The sequence below is a fragment of the Camelus dromedarius genome, chromosome 1 (assembly GCF_036321535.1).
Source record: "Camelus dromedarius isolate mCamDro1 chromosome 1, mCamDro1.pat, whole genome shotgun sequence".
NCBI lineage: Eukaryota > Metazoa > Chordata > Mammalia > Artiodactyla > Camelidae > Camelus > Camelus dromedarius.
The window spans coordinates 121,671,291-121,691,712 of record NC_087436.1 but is presented as its reverse complement, the minus strand read 5'-3'; the positions used below and the strand labels follow the sequence as shown (position 1 = coordinate 121,691,712).

The window sequence follows — 20,422 nt, the reverse complement described above, 5'->3', positions numbered from 1 at the left end:
TTTTTATTAAAAGAGAAAGATCCCAGTTCAGTCCGTTAATAAACACGGAGTTAAAGGCTACCCTACTGGACCCAACCTCTGAAGGAAGAGAAGAATTTTCCTTAAAAGTAACCTGAAGTCGGCGGTAATAGTCATAGACAGGTTCATCAGATTGTGGTGAGCAAGCCTGAGTTTTGTTCTGCTCACCAGGCCTAGGGAGGACGGCCGTAACTGCTGGTGGAGGACTCCAGCAAGCGCTCCAGCTCGCCAGAAGTTAGGGTTTTGTTCTTCTACATCCCCTCCCACTGGGCTAAGTTTACCCAGTATTTGACTTGACCCTCACCAGCCAGCATGTGGACTGACACAGATCTGAGAAACCAGGTTGATAGGTTTGACCAACTATGTTAAATTCATCAGCAAATCTATAGGGTCCTCAGTCACTTTAGGAAACTATAGCTTTCAATTTGGCCTAAGTCCAGGGGACAAAAGTAATCTGGGGTTTGTTTGGATGCTCAGAATATTTCACTTTAAAGGGCAGGTTCTGTTGGGTTTGGAGTAGGAAAATGGCAACAGAGTAAAGCCAGAGGCAAAGCAGCTGGGGGGACGGACGTGAGGCCTCACAAGTCATTTTGTCTGTTTGTCTCAATTCATTTAGTTATGGCATTTTACAGAAAGGCAACTTTAAACTCCTGATAATATTTGGAAGCCTCAAAATACCAATCAAAATAGGCATCCAATTCAGTTTTGACTATTTCCGAGCTATGACTGTCTAACAGAGTTTTAAGAAAGTTAAGTTTGGGGAATTCAAAAGTTCCTCATAATGACCACTGATGTGTATCCAAGCAGGACTCCGTGGGGCCTTCCCAGGACAGACTCCCCACCCCTCACCCATGTCCACTGCCTGCCTCTTGTCTGTAGAAAAACTTTAGCCTCCTAGGCCTTCCCCGAGTTCCAAAGAATAAATGTAATCAGAGAAGTGAGAAAATGCAAAAACAAAGGAAACAAACATGACAAAATAATATTTAGACATCAAAGTCAAGGACCTTTAGTTCCTGCTCAAGGGCTGTAGATAATGTCCTGCACCAGATCCTTCAAGCTATTTTGCAGAGACTGGTGGAGACAGGTGGAAGAAGCTAACTGTGCTGCCCACAAGCACGGAGACTTCAGACCGGTTGGACCCGGAAGGTTGAAGACGTCGACTCCTGATGACTCACCACCCGCCAGTCAGAAGACCGTCCACGAGCTGACCACGCACCTCACAGCCCGCCTCCCTCACCCTAACTTTAAATTTCCCCGAAGGCCTTCGGGGAGCTCAGGTCTTTTCGGCACTAGCCTGGACTTCCTGCTTGGCGCCTGCAATAAACACTGCACTTTCGTTCCTCACAACCCAGTGTCAGGGGACTGGCTTCACTGCACACGGGTGAGCGGACCCGAGTTTGGTTCAGTAACAGATGTTCTAAATTATTTTTGGTTAAGTCAGTCCATTTAGTTAGAAATACACATCGGTGGGGCTGCAGTTTTGAAAGATAAAATTGGCTTTGGTCCCTGAAGCGGGAGTGCTTTCAAAACATTTACGTAACTGGGATCCCATTTTTCAGAGGTTTGTCTCTAGAGCAAAAAATAATAATTCTTAAACAGCCTGTAGGACAAATGCCAGCCCAGTTCCAAAAGGCATCAGATCGAAGGCTAGCACAGGTCCAGTAGGAACAGCCCGATTTCAAAAGAGTCAGGCCCAAGTGCCAAACAAGCACTCCAGACTAAGCAAGGCCTTAACAGAAAGGACCAAGCCCTTAAACAGACCCCGGACAAAGCCTGGAGAGCTTCAAAACACAAGAAGAACAGGCTTGAATCCAGGAGACAACTTTATCCTCAAACTCCAGGGTCGACAAGAAAGCCGTGAGCTCGGTGGGCTCCGTGGGCACCGCGCCTGCTCGCTTGCCAGCCTTGGAGCTGCCGGGCTCTTCTCTGGCCCTCCATGGGGCCTCTGTGTAAGGCTGACCTACAGCAATGAAACAGCCAGGCTTACATACATGTATATATGTTCTATATACACACATATATATATATATGCTTTTTTTTTTTTTTTTTTTTTACCAGCGAAACAGGTTTATCTGGGAGCAGCAAAGAATTGCAACTCAAGACCCAAACCTTGTGAGCCACAGGCTAGTCCAGTAAACCAAAGGGGAGGACGCTGTTACAGCGGAGACCGGGGAAGTTGGGCGGGGCTGTCACTAGGAGCCCCGGGGAGGAAGCTGGGACGTCAGAGCACAGCGGCTTTTCTCTGGCTGTGTGGTGTCCGCCTCGCACTGGCTCAAGTGTTGCCAGTCAAGGAGAAGCTCTTCCTCCCGCTGGCGGAGGTGAAGTCGTGTCACTTTTTGCGGGAGATTCAACACACGCATCTCCTCCCGCTGGGATCTGTACTGAATCCAGCGATTTGTGTGTGAGAGCTCCCCCTTATGGCCGCCCGTCTCCAGTTTAGTGAGTTCTCCCTTTATTAATTTTCACACGACCTTCGTGGAAATCCAATTCGTCTCTCTTCTTTGCTGCATTTTCTTCTTGGGTTCCCTCTTTGACAGCAAAAAAAAAAGATCCAAAAACGGGGGTGGGTATAGCTCAGTGGTAGAGCGCATGCTTAGCATGCAGGAGGTCCTGGGTTCAATCCCTAGTACCTCCACCAAAAAATAAAATAAAATAAAATAAAATAAAAAGATCCAAAAGAAAAAAAGACCTTCACCATCAGCTTCCCCTCATCCTTTCGATTTCGCAGACTGTTAACGTATTTCCAGTAGCCCAATTCACCAACAGGTGGGGCCCACCGTTACCTTTCAGCAAGTTCAAAACCCACACAGGCACAGACTGGGCTGTTTGGCTGTGATTCTGTGGAAAGACTTCTTAGCCCATGGCCTGCCTTCCGACTCCTGAGGTCGCGGGGGGCCGGGACCATCAAGACCCTCCACCCACAGAGCAGAGCCGCCTGGTCCTGGGAAATCCCGCCTGGGAAATGTATCTTCGCCTCCTGGAGGCTTTGGGTCACAGCAGGCAGTCTGCGCCAACAGTGTGACTTACGGCAGGGCTGTGGGGCCTGATGTACCACCTCGACCTTTGGAGGGGCCGGAGACGGAGGAACCAGCCAGTCACCGCAGGGTCCCCGCACACCACAGCTGCGCCAGCTTCCCGGGCTGGCGTACGTGCTGCTGGGAGGAGTGAGCGCTGTTGGCCAACTCCCCCAGGAGAGGACACCTGGCAGCTGGTGCCAGGTCTCCCTGCGCCCTGCCTTTTACCTTGCTGGTTTTAATGCGTATCCTTTTCTGTAATAAATTGTAACTGTGAGTGTGGTGGCTTGTGTGAGCTCTGTGAGTCCTTCTTGTGAACCCCTGAATCTGAGGGTGGTCTTGACAGCAGGGCTTTTGGCAGCAAATGTATATTACTGATTGGGGCAGCTGGGTTATTGCTCCCAGATTTCCACCACTTCTCGCCACACCCTTCTGCCACGTAGCTTGGGCACCTGCACTAGAGCGGGCGGAGCCTATGCTCTGCCCGCTTGACACTGAGCTCAGCCCGCGGAGGTCGTGTGAGATGCGGCCTTGGATGGCTTGTTTGCTTCTGCTGTCTGCCGCTGCCCGGGAATAGCCACCCTGAGTGGCCTCCAATCCCAATCGGCAGGCCTGAGCCCCCACCTCCAGCCTGAAGCTGCTGAAGGCTGTGCCCTGCCTGTTCTCAGACGTGTCCACACCCCCTCACCTGTGGTCACCGTGGACCAGCCATTCTGAGAGAGCCCCTCAAAAACACCAAGTTCTTTCCTGCCTCAGGACTTTGCACCTGCTATTCCGTCTGCCTGAGATGCTTGTTCCTTCCACTTTGTGTAGACTAACAGCTACCTCGAATGTGGGGTCACCCGGCACAACAGCACGAGAGGACAAAGGCCAGGGCAGCTGGGCGGTATGGCTGACAGCCTAGTGGGGAACCAGGTAGGAGCCCCCAGCCTGTGCCCTGGCCCGGGCCCTGTGTGTTTGGTTGGTGGCTGAGTACGCCTCTTGCCACCTCTGCCCTGTTCCCCTGCCCTCATGCAGCTGGAAATGTTTCTCCCGTGGGGTCACGGGTGCGCCTTCGTCCAGGTTTCCTGGCCAGCACTGGGCACTCTGTGACGTGATGCATCCTCTGAGCAGCTGTGTGGATCCCCTCTGCAGTGAGGGGACGTGTGCCCCCCAAAAAGGCATGTCCACATCCTATACCCCAGAACCTATGAGTGGGACCTTATTTGGAAAAAGTCTTTGCAGATGGGATCTAATTTAAGGATCTCAAAATGAGATCATCCAGGATTATCTGAATGGGCCCTAAATCCAATGACCAGTGTCCTTAACAAGGGAAAGAGGAAGAGACAGACACACAAAAGAGAGCTCACGTGAAGACAGTCATGGAGTGGCACGGCTACAGACCAAGGAGTGGCATGGCCACAGACCAGAAGCTTGATGGGCACAGTCTGCTCTGTGCCCGCTGCCTGGGTGTGCCAACCTCCTGGCTTCACCAAAACCCCTGCTGAAAATGACAGCTCAAGAGCTCCCATGTCACCCAGTGCCCCAGAGGAGACCATCTCCCTCCACCCACAGTGCCCCACGTGCCCCTGGATCTGGGGTCCCCTGTGCCTGCCTCACAGAGTGTGACCCTGAAAGAGGAGCAGGCCTCCACGGGCCCAGGGGGCCTCGGGCGTCAGGGCTACTGGCTTTGTTTACTGTTTTGTATTGTTTTGCCCTGATGAGTGGGACCTTAGCTCATCAGAAGGTGGCGGCAGGCTGTAGGGTAGGCAGGATCACGCTGGGATCAGGGGGCGCAGAAGGAGGGACTGTGCGCACAGGAGGTGGGGCTCACAGGCGGCACCGTGGTGGTCGCAGGACAACCTGTGCTGGGTCACCTCCCAGAAGAGAGGCCCTGAGCTGCCCAGCAGGCCCCTTCCAGGCCCGGCATCCCTGTCCCCTTCCTCCTCACCATCCCCACAGCCCCCCATGGGGCTCCCTCGGTCCCGCTCAGCAGGGAGACTGCCACGAGGGGCAGGCAGGGTGTGGGAGGCTCAGTTGGGGCATGGGGGTTGGGGCCCCACCCCACTCACCCTTTCATGTCCCCCCTCCTCCAGGTGCCTTCGTTGACCCCCAGGAGGCTTTCGTCCAGAGAGGGCAGGGAAGACAGGTGACCTGTCATTAGACACCAGGAGGGAGGAGGGAGCCATACAGGCATCTGGGGAAGGAACCGAGTCGTCAAGGACCAGCAAGGGCAAGAACCGCGGCGGAGGCTGGGCAAGCGGGAGAGGGCACGGAGCGGGGACTGGACAGGGTGAGCCTCCCAGCCCGGGTGCAGTGTCTTCCCTGAAGCGTTGTGCGAGCCGCGCGCACACGGCGGGGAGTGGGCCGCTCAGTCCTACTCTTGCCCCTTGCTCCGCTGCAGCAAGATCTAAGGAAACCACCTGCTTGTCCTGCTGGTGGAGCTCAAACCTGTGCACTGTAGACCCGGGAAAGCAGGGGAAGAAACAGAGATCGCCCAAATGGTGTGTCTGAGCAGCTTGCAGCAACCGCCTGAGAGGCAGGCAAGAGACAGAAAACGCCAGGCCCACCTGAGAGTCTGAAGCTGATGTGGGTGAGGCCGTGTTTGGCACCTTTGGTGGTGTGAGCCGGAGACGGCTCCTCAGCTCTGTCCCCGTGGCCCACCGTGGCCCATGACCTCTCTGACCTCGCACCTTCTCCCCATCAGTGGGCGCGGGGCGGACTGCCGGGGCTGTGGGCCGCGGGCAGCGGAGACTCAGAAGCAGGGACACCCGGAGCCCTGGGAGCACAGGACCCTGGATACAGGCCCTGGGAGGACCCCCTGGCCAACCAACCTCTGGCCGCGCTGCCTCGGAGCCCAAGGGCCCACCAACGGCCTCCCTGGAGAAACAACCTCTGACAGGCTGCCCACAGTCATTTCTTGACTGAGTGACCGAAATGCAAATTCTGTGGGAGACCTATTTGGTTCCTGGTGAGCGCAGGCACCTCAGGGCAGCTCGGCCCCTGGGCAGAGCTCAGGGGCATCTGACACCACGGAGGGGGCCCGGGCACAGCAGAGGAGACCTGGCTGGTGCCAGGCTGGCCTGTGCCAGGCTGGCCGGGCTCCTGTGTGGCGTCCCTCTGGGCTACCTCTTTCCTGAGACCACACTCGGCCCCAGGATGCCCTCAGCCCTCAGGGGCGGAAAGAGGCCATCCCGCGAGTGTCCACAAGGGGGTGACATGGCCCACAGCTTCCGGGGGCCAACCGGCTTGGGGATCAGAGCCTTAGGCGGGACTTGTCCGTGAGCAAGCCCTCCCCCAGCACCCAAGCTCCGGGGCCGGCGCCCCAGCTCCTGGCTGCTCCTGAGCACGTGGAATCTGCCCCCGCTGCCCCATAGGCCTCTTCACCTCCCTCAACAACCTCGTTCGTCTCAAGTTCATCTCAGAGCAGAGACACCAGCCTGCTCGCCCTCGTGCGCCCATGCGCACTACAGGGACACTTCGACTTCAGTCCTGTTGGTCTAAAGTGTGGTTCAATCCAGAAGCTTCCATGGCCCTAAAGATATATCCTGACTGTGTTAGGAAACATGCCCTTGCACACCGCCTTCCCTCCCCAGCTTATCCCTCCACAACGGTGTCCAGGCGGATTGGGAGGGGAGCTCAGGGGTCCTGCGGCTCTGGGGAAGGGGGTCTCTGCCATGGCACCGGCCTTGGGTGCGCTGGTTAGCACTGACTGGTTTCCGTGGTGATGGCCCTTGTCTTCCCGATTGCAGGCTTCCCCTGCCCTGGACCCCACTCTGCCTTCCTCTGCCCATGCCCTCCCTACACAGGAGGGGTCTGCATGGCCATTCAGAGCCTGTGCTTCACGGCTAGACCACCCTCTGGGGGCCAGGACCCAGAATTCCCTGGGCAAATGGCCCTGGGCTGCCCTTGTCCCCAGCTCTGTCACCCTGAGGGCAGATTGTGCCACTGGTGCATGCGGCCCTGGTGAGCTGCAGACAGAGCTCAGCAGTGAGAGGGTTTGGGCACCTCGGAGTGTATCCCGGGGAGGCTGGAGGCCTCGGAACAGGGGCCGCGGCCCACTCTCCTGCTGTGCTGGAGGTTCACGCCAAGAACTCAGGGAAGCTCCAGACCATGAACCCAGACCATGAACCCAGAGCTGCCCTTCCAGGATGCCGCGAGGTGTATTCACCCGTGGACAAGGAGAGAGAGTTTCTGTGACACGGCTCAGAGTTTGATGTGTGGCTCTGAAATATCTGAACACGTGGATCGTGGATCTCCCCTGGGCAAACTGGCTGGACGGGCGCCACACTTCCCTCCCCTCAGTGTTCTCTCTCCTCCCATAATCCATGGCCTCTTACTTCCCTGACACTCTGCTGCTGAGAGCATCCCGGCCACACTGTGGGACAGTCTTTGTCCCGAGTGCCCTTGTTTAGGTGTGGCTGGACTAAAGGGGAGAGAAAGGAGCGTGGCGATCACTCTCCAGGTCTTGGCAGGCCCAGGGCCACTGTTACTGCATGCTCTGCTTTTGGAGAGCTTTCTCCTTCCCTAGCAGGTAAGAGGGATGGCGGTGCCAGGACAGAGGCGGGTACTGTGAAGCAGGACCTCTAAGTAAGGACTTGCAGGGGATGAAGGAGCAGGAAATGCAGATTTCTGGGAAGAGCGTTCCAGGCAGAGGGAGCTACTATGGGAAAGCCCAGAGGCTTCACCTGCTGTTGCTGGCTTTCAGGATGCAGGGAGAGGCTACGGCCAAGGGTGGGGCAGCCTCTAGGCTCTGGGAAAGGCCAGGCAACGCTTTCTCCCCTCAGAGCCTCCAGAGGAATGCAGCCCTGCAGACACCTTGGTTTCAGCCCAGTGGGACCCATGTCAGACTTCTGCCCTCCAGAACTGTAAGATAATAAATTTGTGTTGTTTTCAGTCACTGAGTTTGACGTAATTGTTACAGCAGGCATGGGAAACACATGCAGACTAGAGGGTGGTGAGGCAGAAATTGGAGGAGGCCCTGGGGCCATAGGCCTGAGCAAGGGGTAGGCCTGGGACGGGGGAGTGGGGTGTGGGGCAGCCACCTTGGCAGCCAGCTCACTGCGGGAGGCCCTCAGCAAAATGAATGAAGGTTTAGGTGCTCAGTAAATGTGTGTGGTATGCACTTGTGAACAAATGACTTGATGAGGCTGAGCTGGGACCCCAGTGGGGGGTGTGGGGCCAGGAGAGGATCTGGACCCTTGCCAGTCCCTAGAGCTCAGGCAGGCTCCAGTGGCCCCTGCAGGAATGTCCTGTCCAGCCTGCGTGATAGCACCCCTGTCCCCCCACCCCAGCTCTAGGGGAATAGCCAAGTGGAGGTGTGGCTTGCCCCCTCCTGCCGCCTTCCTCCCAGGCCTCCTCCTAACCTGCTCCTGCCCACTGAGAGCCCCTCTGGGAACACCATTTTTCTCCATCTTGCTCCATTTCCCAGACATATTTAGTGCTAGGGCTTCTTGCCAGGCCCTCTAGCCCTGGAGAGGATTCAAGGAGATTCTAAGCCTTCCTATAGGAAAGAGGGGTCTGCCATGGACCAACTCTTGGGACCCTCAATCTGCTTTTCCAGCCCTGGAAGTAGGAGTCTTCTAAAGGGGTCAACAAGGCAGGGCTCTCCCAGCCAGGGTCCCCAGGGCCAGGAGAAGGAGTGAGGACCCCGGTGGGGGCACCTGCAGGCTGGGCAATTTTGGCAGCCTCCAGTGGTGGTGAGTATGGAGCATGGCAGCTGAGGATGGGCAGGGCAGGAAACCAGTGCAGCCCGGGGCGGGGGCCTTGACAAATCTCTCCCCTCTCTGGCCTCAGTGTTTGCATCTGTTCAATGGAGAGTAGCCGTGTGCAGCTGCTTTTATCATTTATGAAACACATTTGCGTCAAGTGCCCACAGTGTGGCTAGTGGTCTCTGCTCCCAGAAAGGCCATTTCATCTTGATGAAGGTGGTGTGCCCGTAAGCTGGAGGTGACCTCACTTGTGAGGGTGATGCTCGCCAGAGCCCCCAGCCTCACGGTCCCTGGGCTACATGGTGATGGTGGCTCTTGGGTCTTTGGTGCCTCCTTCTTTATTGGAGCCACTTTCCTCCTCCCAGGAGCCACCCACTCACACACACAGGGGAGTAACTATATTTCATAACCAGACAGAACCTCCTTCTTGGCTATCAGTGAGGGTGTTGGCTGATATTTGAGGTGTCAGCTGATAACCAAGCTGTTACCTGTCAACTCAGGTGTTGAGTGACGGCATAAGTGTTATCTGCAAGAACATAGGCAAAACATTCTCTAACATAAATTGCAACAATATTCTCCTACCAGTCTACCAAGGCAATAGGAATAAAAGCAAAAATAAACAAATGGGACTTAATCAAACTTACAAGCTTTTGCAGAGCAGAAGAAACCATAAGCAAAATGAAAAGACAACCTATGGAATGGGAGGAAAATATTTGCAAACGATGCAGCTGACAAGGGCTTAACTTCCGGAATATACAAACAGCTCATACAACTCAATAACAAAAAACAAACATCTCAGTCAAAAAATGGACAGAAGACCTAAAAAGACATTTCTCCAAAGAAGACATACAGATGGCCAATAGGCACATGAAAAGATGCTCAGTCTTACTAATTATCAGAGAAATGCAAATCAAAACTACAATGAGGTATCACCTCACTCCCATCAGACTAGCCATCATTAAAATGTCCACAAACTATAAATGCTGGAGAGGGTGTGGAGAAAAGGGAACCTTCCTACTCTGTTGGTAGGAATGTAAATTGGCGCAGCCACTGTGGAAACAGTATGGAGGGTCCTTAAAAAACTAAAAATAGATTTACCATATGATCCAGCAATCCAACTCCTGGGCATATATCCGGAGAAAACTCTAATTTGAAAAGATACATACACCCCAATGTTCATAGCAGCACTATTTATAGCCAAGACATGGAAGCAAGCTAAGTGTACATCAACAGATGACTAGATAAAGAAGTTGTAGTATACACACACAGACACACACAGAGAGGAATACTACTCAGCCATAAAAAAGAATGAAATAATGCCATTTGCAGCAACATGGATGGACCTAGAGATTATCATACTAAATCAGAGAAAGACAAATATTGTATGGTATCATTTAAATGTGGAATCTAAAAAAAAGACAGAATTGAACTTATTTACAAAATAGAAACAGGATCACAGACACAGAAAACAAACTTATGGTTGCCAAAGGGGAAGGGAGGAGGGAAAAATTAGGAGTTTGGGATTAGCAGATATAAACTACCGTATACAAAATAAACAGCAAGGTCCTACTGTATAGCACAGGGAACTACATTCAATATCTTGCAGTAATCTATAATGGAAAAGAATATATATGTGTATAACTGAATCACTCTGCTGTAGACCAGAAACTAACACATTATGAATCAGCTATACTTCAATGAAAAAAAAAAGTATTATCTGTGAGTTAAGACGTTTGATGTCAAAGCTTAAGGCTGATTGGAGTTATTTTTAGCAAAGAGGTTTTGCAGCAGAGACTGCCAAGGGCAAACAAGCCCAGGAGGGCAGCTTCTAGCGTGGTGAGTCAGGTCACAGCCTGCTGGGCGCCTCAGGTGTTTGCGGACACTCCCGGGATGCTCCTCCCTGGGTGCAAAGTCCCTTCATGTGGGAAAAGCCCAGGAAAATGCAGTCCTCACTGAGCATGTGGGAAGATGGGGCTCAGAGGGAGAGACTAACTCCAGCCTTGGTGGCCCGGGATAGAGGCAGGACCCCCCCTGTGTCCCCATGACCCCAGCGCCTCACACTCCTCTCTAAAAGACTCAGAACTGATGGCCCCGGAGGCCTCTAGAAGTGTGAGTGAAGTGGAGCTAAAATAAGCAGGGCTGGCTGGAAACATAGCAGAGAACCAGGTCTTCCCCCAGCCCCCACCCACAGCTGGGCATCTGGACGTCCCCCACCAGGTCACACACTGCAGGCATCTTGCCTGGCTTCTCTGGACTGGGGACATCAGGCCTGGAGCAGGTGGGGGGGTCCAGTCCACATTTACATAATGCTGAGTCCCTAGCCATATCCCACCCACCCACGCTGGAACCCTGGAGACTGGGTCTCCCCTCTGGGTAGGATATGGGAGAATCTGATCAGCAAGGAGACCCTAAAGGCTGTTTCCTGCCAATCACTGCATGGTAAAGCTCACAGTCAACAAGCCTTGCTCACAAGTTCCACTCTCCAGGCTGAGCAGCCAGCCAGGAGGACCAGACGTCCGAGGGACCCCTGTAATGTGGAAGACTGAAGCAAAACAAACAGGAAAAGGGCAACTGGGAGGAAACAGATGACTTAGAAAAACCCTCATTAACATCCTCAGGAAGACAAAGGAAAATGTATTCATGAAACAAGAACTGGGCACTATAAAGAAGGAACGCTTACAGACTAGAAGGAGCTCCTGGAAATTAAACATATAATCATGGAACTAGAACACTCAGTAGAAGGGTTAGAAGACAAGATTGTGGAAATCTTGCAGAAAGTAGAGCAAAAAGTTGGGGGGGAAGTTGAAAGTAAGGGAGAAAAAGGAGAGGAAAGTATTAGAGAACAGGTCTAGGAGATCTGATATCAACATAGCAGGAGTTCTAGAAAGAGAATAGGAGGGCAGAAAATAGTCAAAGAAATTTGGAAAGTTTCACAGAAATTAAACCTGAGTTTCCAGATTGAAAGGATCCACTGAACACTCAGGTCCAAGCATGAAAATAGATGCACATCAAAAGGGAATTTCAGAGTACTAGAGACAAAGAGACAAGAAAAGATCCCAGAAGCATCCAGAGAGAAACAGCAGGTGACATACAAATGACTAGGATCAGACTGGATTCAGACTTCTCGAAGCTGGGAGACAACGGACAAAATCTCTCAGTTCTGAAGTTAAATGCTTTCCAAGCCAGAATTCGATGCTCAGCCAAACTGAGAGAGGTGATGAGGCAGGCTCACGGATCCTGGCTGATTAACAACAAGGGAACGAAAGTGCCAGGCTGTTAAAAAAAAAAGATTGTTTCTCATATCCCACGGCTGGCTCCAAGGTCAAAGCCCTACAAGTGGACGTTCTGTGTTCTACACCTGCTCCATCGATCCCAAGGACATACTCGTATCTCTTTCTCTGTTCTCTTTTCCCACCCAGGTTTCTGTTTTAGGGCTGAACTCCACGGGAGGAGAGAGCCAATAACAAAAGGTGATTGGACTACCGGTGGGCTGTCCAATTTGGGGTCCTTCTGTCCACTAACAAAACTGTGAATCAAGAGTGAGGGTAAAGGAAAGATATTTTCAGAATGATAAGGCCTCAAAAAATTTATGTGCCTGCACCCTTTCTCAGGAAGCTACTTGGTATGCTCCACCAAACAGAGGGAGGAAAGCAAGAAAGAGGAAGTCGTGGGATGCAGGAAGCAGGGGATCCAGCCGCGGAGAGGACGTCGGGGACTTCAGGGTGCTGGTGAGGCAGTTCCCAGCGTGCAGGCTGTGCCCAGCTTAGAACTGAGTCTATTTCGAGGTGATACACCTGAGACACCGGGTGACTTGGGGCAGATGTGGACACTTGGCAGAATTTGGAGTTGAGTAAGAAATGAGAATGAAGCAAAATTAAAATATGACACTAACTCCAGGGAAAACGAGAAGTTGAGCAAGAAAGGAAAAGTTGCCATGCTGCGTACATTGTGCGGCTCAGACACGAACAGAGTCCGTGTCAGATCATAATGATGTCAACCATGACTGTTGATCAAAACAAGATGCTGGTAGGATGATACTGGAGGTCAGGAAGTTGCAGTCTAAGCGTGTGGTTTGGGGATACAGAGGTGAAACCAAAAGACTGAGTTAAAAGTTGCGATGGAAAATGAGGTGCAGGGGACTGTGGTGTTTTGTGAGAAGCCTTGTAAAACTCACTGTTTAAATTACATGCATGCATAACTCGGATAATGAGTAGAAACTAAATTAAAAACACACACTATTGAGTTACACGCCCAGTTTTACCTTGTTGGTAAACAGGTGGGATGTGAACTTGTGCCTCAGGATCAACTCATTTTTGTGCCGCCCTGGAAAGAGTAAATATAGATTCTCCTTATAACAGGTAAATACATGCAGGTGTAGAGACAAAATGCCGCTTTTACTTGCTGTTGGATACTGGGGTGCCACGTGAAAGCTTTATCTTTAAAAAGCAAAAGATGCTACCTCATTGTTCTCATTTGTATCTAATTAATTACTAGGGAGATAGAATGGGTTTAAACTTGTCTTATTGGTCACGTATAGTTAGTTCTTCTTCATGAATTGCTATTTGTGCCCATTTTCAACTAAAGGTAGAAACTTGTAAATAACTTGTAAAAACGCTTTTTGTGTTGACCCCTTGTTGCTTCACGCGTTTTGCACGTATTCCTTCCCAGGTCGTCGGCGTCCTCTCAATTCTGTTTGTGGTGTCCTGATACCCGCCTTTTGGGGGCTACTTCTATGTGGCCGTATCTACTGGCTCTTTCCTCTATCTACTCCAAAGCTGGTCATTTTACCTTTGGTTTCGCACCCAGAAAGCCTGTCTCATCTCCACAGGACACAAGCGTCTACATTTTCTTTTTATGTTCTGTTTGTTTTTTTTTTTTTGCGTTGTTTTTCACATTCCAAGTCTTTGATCTGGCTGAAACTTACTTCGGTGTGAAATGGGAGGCAGGGTCTCTTTCTCCGTCTAATGATTAGCCAGGCATTCACGCACGGCATTCCTGGCCAACCATTTACAAATATTTACAAACCAGTGGAGGCTGGGAGGGTATGGCTCTGTGGTAGAGTGCATGCAGGCACGTTCAATCCCCAGTCCTCCGTTAAAGAAAGAAAAGCAAGAAACCTAATTACCTCCCCCACCAAAAAAATTGAAGGAAAAACGAGTTGAGGTAAGCAGACATGACTTTGCTCTTAAGTTTTTGCAGTATGAAGCAGAAAGAGAAAGAAGGCAACTTTGTGTTTCCGTGTGATTCTGTGGGAGCTGCACACAGGCCCTGCTGCCAGACTTCCTGGGCATAGAACCCAGCCCCGCCAAGAGAGGTTCACTTCTCGGCCCCAGGGAAGGCCATGGGTGTGCCCCCCAGAACGGGGCCCTGTTCAGCCAGGCCTCCAGCAAGCCTCCCCCTCCCCCTGGCCTTCCTCACGGGCTGATCCCAGCTCCCTGGTGAGACAGAAACCTCTCTGCTCTTGGCATCCTTGTCAGGCAGACTCTGCCCCTTCCCCAAGACACCCAAGGCTTCCTCCCCTTCGATCCCATAGCCATCCCTGAACGGGGAACTGCTTGGTTCACTGTTCATCTTCTCCCAGCCCTGCCCACTGTCAGGAAGGGCTTGCCGGCAGGGGGCTCAGAAGCCGGGCGTGCTGGACCTGAGCCGTTCTGATCTCCCATGGTGGGCGCCACTCTGGGTCCTGAGCCAGGGACACTCAGCCTGGGTGGGGATGCAAGCACAGGAGGTCATCATGGGGTCAGGGTGCAATTCATGAGTTGGACTGACGGGCCAGAGGAGGGTACATTTGATTGGGAGTTGACCCCAGGCAGCAGCAGGGGGTCTTCACGTGGCCCGTCATGGTTCTGGGGACCCACCAGAGTGGAATCAAGGCCAAGACCACACTTGAGGATGGATCAGTGGAAGTGGGAAGGGAGTGGTTCCTTGGGGCCCTGGGCTGGCCAGGCGGCCAAAGATCTGACAAGACCCTCCCAGAACCTGAGAGAGGCCTGGCCAGGCACGGAGCTCTGGGAGCCTGGTGGAGCAATCCCGCATTCACTCCCGCTGAGGCGGCCGGCCTTGCTGGGGGGGGGGGGTAGGCCTGGGGGAGCCGAGTCCCTCCGGGGGGGGTCCCTTCTCCTCCGGGGAGTCTCCTAGGCTTAACCTCATTCCTCCCGCCTCTGGTCCAGGAGGGCTTCACAACTGCACAGGCCACCTCGCCCTCTCTGGTCTCATGCACCTCATCCCAGTGTCCAGCGCTGGCCAGGGAAGAGCCCGCTGCCCCCAGACCCTGGGCTGGGGTGGTGGTTGGGGCCCCCCTGGGGGTGATGTGAGGCCTTCACCTCCCAAGCCCAGTACCTTCCTGGAGGGTCACATGGCCTACAGGGGACAGGGGCTGCCAGGAGGGAGAGTGTGGGAGGGAGGAGGGTGGAGAAGGCTCCGTGTGTACAAACACCCACCTCCTCCACACTAGCAGGGCGGAAGCAGGACTCAGAATAGAATGGGTCTCTTTCAAGTTCCAAATTGGGCTCCGGGGGCTGAGGGCAGGCAAGTTTGGATATAAAAATAGAAACATGGTGTCTGCGTGGGCCCGTGCCCTCCACCTGCGGGGGCTGGTGTTTTAAATAGAATTTCCCAGTGGGGCCTGCCTGACACCATTATGCAGAAAATTTACCCAAACAAACCTCTCAGAGGTTGAAGGCAGCAACTGATGCAGGCTGGGGTGCCGATGAGGCCGGCGTCAGGGTGCAGCCCACTGGGCAAGAGGGCGCTGGCTGGCCCTTGAGTTGGCTTTACAGCCCACGACTCCATTTTCCTCCTGCCCAGGCCTTTGCACAGGCTGTGTCCCTGCTGGGAGAGCCCTCCTAGGTGGTCAGGGCCTGCTCAGGCCCAGCGTCCCAGAGAGGTGCCTCTGATTACGTCCACCTGCACGCTCCAGCTGGCCTGCACTCAGGCCAGGCTTGCATGGGGCAGGAGGTGCTGAAAGCGGGCAACGTGGCCAGAGGTCCACAGATGGGGGCCACCCTCTAGGCAGGGCTCTGTCCTGGGACCCAGAACTGATGGCCAGGACCCTGTCCCCAGGAGCCCAGACTGAGGTGGGGCGTGAGGAAGTCCAGCGAGTCCTGTGCCGCATGGTGGCTGAGGCTCGGACGTAGGTGAGCGTCTGAGCAGTCGTGTTGGGGGGTTGGGAGGCCTCATGGGGTAGTGATCCTGAGCTGGCTGTCCTGGGAGGGGTGCAAGAGGGCGGGGCAGAGGGGAAGCCAGCTGCAGGCGCTCTGGCTTGGAGTCGACCAGACTCTCCAAAGCTAGCCCAGCACACAGGCGTCCTGGCAGCCACCCTCCCCTGCCCACTCTGGCCCTGGCGCTCCGTCTGCTGCTCTCCCCTGGGTTCCAGCAATGGGAAGAACACCCCCAGCTCCCACCCAGGCAAGGCGCCACAAGAGAGCACTGGGGCCAGGCCCGGGGCTCTGGACTGGCTGGAGCCCAAGACGAACAGCTCCTGCCCCACCTGTCCTCTTTACCACAGCACGCACTGTTAGTCCCCTGGAAGAGGTCCCAGCCCCAGGTCCTGTCCTCAGAGCCACCGGAGCACCCTCCCCTGGCTTCCCCACAGCCCAGCAGCCAGCACCCCCTCAGTCTCAGTCCCCTCCCTTGCCGGCTGGGTGGTGTGGCCAGAGTCCCTGCCCAGGGCAGCGCCAAAAGGCGTCCCCCTGGAGGGGCTGCGGTGGGGAGGAAACTTGTTCCCTGCTGTCCAGCTGGGCAGGCAAGCTGCCAGAGGGTACAGTGGTGCAGTCCTGAGCCTTGGCCCTGCCCAGGAGCGGCCTGCCAACGTGTACCAGGCCCCCTTCTCTCTCCCCCCAGGCAGCCTGGTGAGGAGGTGCTTGGTAAGACCACGGGGCCACTCCTGGGGTTGTTGGATGGACGAGAAGATTGAAGCTTCCAGGGTCCTCTGGACGTGGGACCCAGGTGGGCAGCTCTGCTATGCCTGCCCCTTCCCTCGGGCCGCCCCTTAAGGCCTTTGTCTAGTCCTTCCTCAGCCACTCACTGCGCATCTACTCTGTGCCAGGAAGGCACAGCGACTCGGCAAGTGTGGTTCTGGCCTTGTGAGATGACAGAACAGAGGGCGTCCGACCATAACAAATACAAAGATAGAGGGGTTGAAAGGCAGGCAGGGGAGGGAGGGAGCACGAGGACGGTGGACAGCTTTGAGCAGAGGATTGAGGAGAGGACTGTGTCAAGAGTGATGCTGAAACAGAGACCAAGGGAATTGAGGAGGTGGGCCACACACAAATCCGGGGTAAGAGTGATCCAGGAGGAGGGGACAGTGAGCACCAAGGCCCTAAGCAGGTGGTGCCTGGCCCTGGAGGAGCAGCCAGGTGGCTAGTGGGGCCAATGGAGTGGGGACCTGGGGATCAGAGAGGGAAGAGCTCAGAGAGGGGAGAGAGGGACTGCACAGGCGTGTGCCCGTGGGGAGGACTCGGGTCCAGAGTGGACAAGTGACATGGTCTGATGTTGGGATTGGATCCCTCTCATGTGACCAAGGACCCTGCCAGGCAAGGACAGGAGCCAGAGAGCAGATAGGGGAGGATGGGGCAGGGAGGGTCCTGGAAGGGCAGAGTCCCAGGTGAACTTCAGAGCCACCGGGGCTTCCAGACCGAGATGCAGGCAAGAGGCCCCTCAGCAAGAGTGGCCTTGCAGTTGCCGCCCAGACGCGGAAGGCTGGGAAATGAGGTGCTGACTTGCAGATGTGTTAAGCCTGTGATGTCAGGCACATCCACGGAGAGCTGGTGCGGGGGCCACGGATCATGAGCCTGACACGGGCAGCGCAGAAGCCGGTGGTGACTGAGGGCGTGGTCAGGGCTCACGCGGGTGCTGCTTAAAGCCTGAGTCTTTTGCGCGAGGTGCGCAGGTCCTGCCTCCACCCCCAGACTGCAGCTGCCTCTGGATGTTCTGGGCCCTGGCGCAGCCACCAAATCAGCAGCCATGGCTACCCTAGTGGTAGGCGTGGCAGGGGGACTGGTTCTGGAGTGGAGATGAGGTGTCACCTATGTGCCTTTAGCATGGGGATGCTCTGTAGAGGCTCTCCACCTGCTCCCTGGTCAGCCAGGGTGCCTTGCCTCACCTCTGCTCACCTGCAGCACTGGGCCTGCCTGCACACCCTCTCCAGAGGTGAGACCCTCCTCACTGCCAGCTCCAAGGGGAACCCTGGTTGCCTGGCTCCTTTGGCCTCTGCCTCCTGTAGGTCCTGGCTTGAGAGGCTGCTCTGAGCTGCCCTGAGGCCCTAACCAGGGTCCCCTCTGCCCTCCCTCACAGCTGGGGCTGGGCCGGGGACCAAGGACAGGAACAATGCAATGTGAGTGGTCGGATTCTCTCCAAAGTGGAGGCTGCATCTTATTCCCTGTTTGGAGGCGGATTTGCATTCCTGGGGGCTAATTCTCTGGGGCACCTGGTCTTCAGTGATCCCAATGACCAGGCCTCTCTGTCCTGGTCTGCCCTCTGCCTCCTCAGAACTTAGCATCTGAAGCCAGCCCCTGCCTGCCCTGCCCCGTGGTTCATGCTCCAGCCGGAGGCACCGACGTCTGGCTTTGCTCGTCTCTGTTCCTGGTCTCTGTCCCCTTCCCCAACCACCCACCTGCTAAGAGGTCACTCATGGTGACACTTTGTGCACCTGCTCCCTCCCATGGGCTGCAGTGGGAGGTGGTTCCCTGAATCATCTCGGGGGGCCCAGGGTTCTGGCACAGGGGCTGCCAAACCAGGCATCAGGGAGCACGTGTGTCCAGCCTTGAGGCAGTGAGCGCACAGTCAGGGGCTCGGCTCGGCCAACACCGAGCCTCTTTCACATGGAGCCCTGTTCCAGAGTGAGGTGACCTCCTGGGGTGCTAAAGGCACCTCCATGACAGCCTCTGTGGCAGGGCAGGTTTCAGGATCTCTTGGGTCCAAGTCCACCCCTGAGAGCTGGGCTGCACTGAGGATGGGTGGAGTCACAGAGCTAGGGTGGCCCTGGGCCAGGCGTGGTGAGGGTCAGCCAACCCTGGCGGCTGAAGGGCTGTGGTGCTGGGCTCCCTGCTTTTTCTCATCCTGTCAGACTTCTCCTGCCACTTCTCCAGCAGATGCCCCCCTAGTTTTACAGATGGGGAAACTGAGACCCTGCTGGCTAAATACCCTCCCATAGCCTTGCTTGCATCTGACCGCCCACGCCCCCCCGGCTTTGCCCCTTCCTGCCTTGGTCCTGTCTCTTCCCAGTGGGCATGGGCACCCCCCAGCCACTTGATTCTGGCCTTTCCCACCTACACCGCCCACCTAGTTACCTTCTCTGCCCCCCAGTGTGCTGCTGATGGGTAGCTCTGGGACAGATGGACAGTGACATGGCCCAAGTTCTATCCAGCTGCAACTCTGGGCATCCCCATAGCCTGGGGCTGCCTCCTCAGGGACCTTGGCCTCAGAATAACCCAAATCCAGCGGCTGGAAACCCCCCACTCTGCCTGTCCAGAGCAGCCCCCCATCCTGCCTGTCCGGAGCAGCCCCCCTCCCTGCCTGTCCAGAGCAGCCCCCGGCCCTGCCCATCTGGACAGCTGGTCCAGCCCTTCCTATTGCTGCCCTGCTGGACTCTGGCCCTTTGTGTCCAGTTTAGCACAGAGGTGCAGACCTTGGCTTCCCCCTGGACAAGGTCCAGCCTCTGCTGGCCTGGCCTTCTGCCCTTCCCCCCTGCCCCTGCAGCCCTCAGCCAGATACTGTCCTTTTCCTGCTCACAGCTTCCTAGGCCCTGGGACCGGGGTCCCAGCCCCACTCCTTGTGGGGATGCACCTCCCCTCCCCCTCCTCATATGCCCGAAGCTTTCCACCCCTTCCCTGGAAGGCTCCAGGCCCTCACAAGCTTGGTGGCCTTGCCCCCTCTCCCTAGAACACCTTCACTCTATCTCCACCACTTACGTCACCCCTGAGGGTTTTCTCCTGGAAACCATTTCCTCCCAGAAAGCCCCTTCCCCTGCAAGACCTGACAGGTCCCCTTCCCCCTAGGCCCCTGCTCTTTAAACCAGATAATCTGGGGCTAAAGCTGGACTTGTACCACCCCACCCCCCTCTATGGCTGTGGGGAAGGGCCTCGATTGGGGGCCTTCCCTGGGAGACAAAGTTTAAAATACCTTGTTTTCTGGGCCTCCCAGTATTGGAACAAGACCTCTGGGCCATAGGAGTCCAGCCCTGATACAAGGGCTGTGTCACTGCCTGGAAGTGCCTGAAAAATGTCCTGGAGGCTCTTCTGAAACAAGGGCACCCTTCTGCCAGATGTTCGGGGCAAGGAAGGGGACGGAGGATGGGGTCATCCCATGCCCTGCCCCTGCCTCCTAACCTGAGTCAGACCCTGGAGGCAGGGATGGGGTCAGAGACGGATGCTGCCTCCTCGCTCAGGATCAGGATCAGTGGGTTGGGAGGCAACACCTCCTCCAGTGGGGCCACCAGGTGTCACTGTGCAGGACACACACACACAGGGAACAGACACTTACATTTACTGAGCACCTGTTGTGTGCGGTGCAAAGATGGTGTGCCCACACCAGCAGCCAACTCCTGCCTTCTTCTCCCGCGGACCGGGGGTGGGGAAAGGAGGGAGTTCCCCAAACCCTGAGCCAATCCTTGAACCCCGAGTGCTGCAAGCTGTGCCCAGGGCCTGGAGGCGGCCAAAGTAGTGAGTCCCGGGCCCTGGGTTGGGTGGGGCCGGGGAGCCA

At 55.2% G+C, this 20,422-nt stretch overlaps 1 long non-coding RNA gene across 1 annotated transcript; it reads right to left on the bottom strand.

The window, feature by feature from the left end:
* Positions 1-1,000: 1,000 nt before the first annotated feature.
* Positions 1,001-20,386, bottom strand: LOC135322236 (uncharacterized). The gene is made up of 3 exons (XR_010382552.1): positions 20,204-20,386; positions 12,984-13,045; positions 1,001-1,978 (listed from the first exon to the last, which is right to left on the bottom strand). It is a non-coding gene; the product is annotated as an uncharacterized LOC135322236 (long non-coding RNA).
* Between the last annotated feature and the right edge of the window lie 36 nt (positions 20,387-20,422).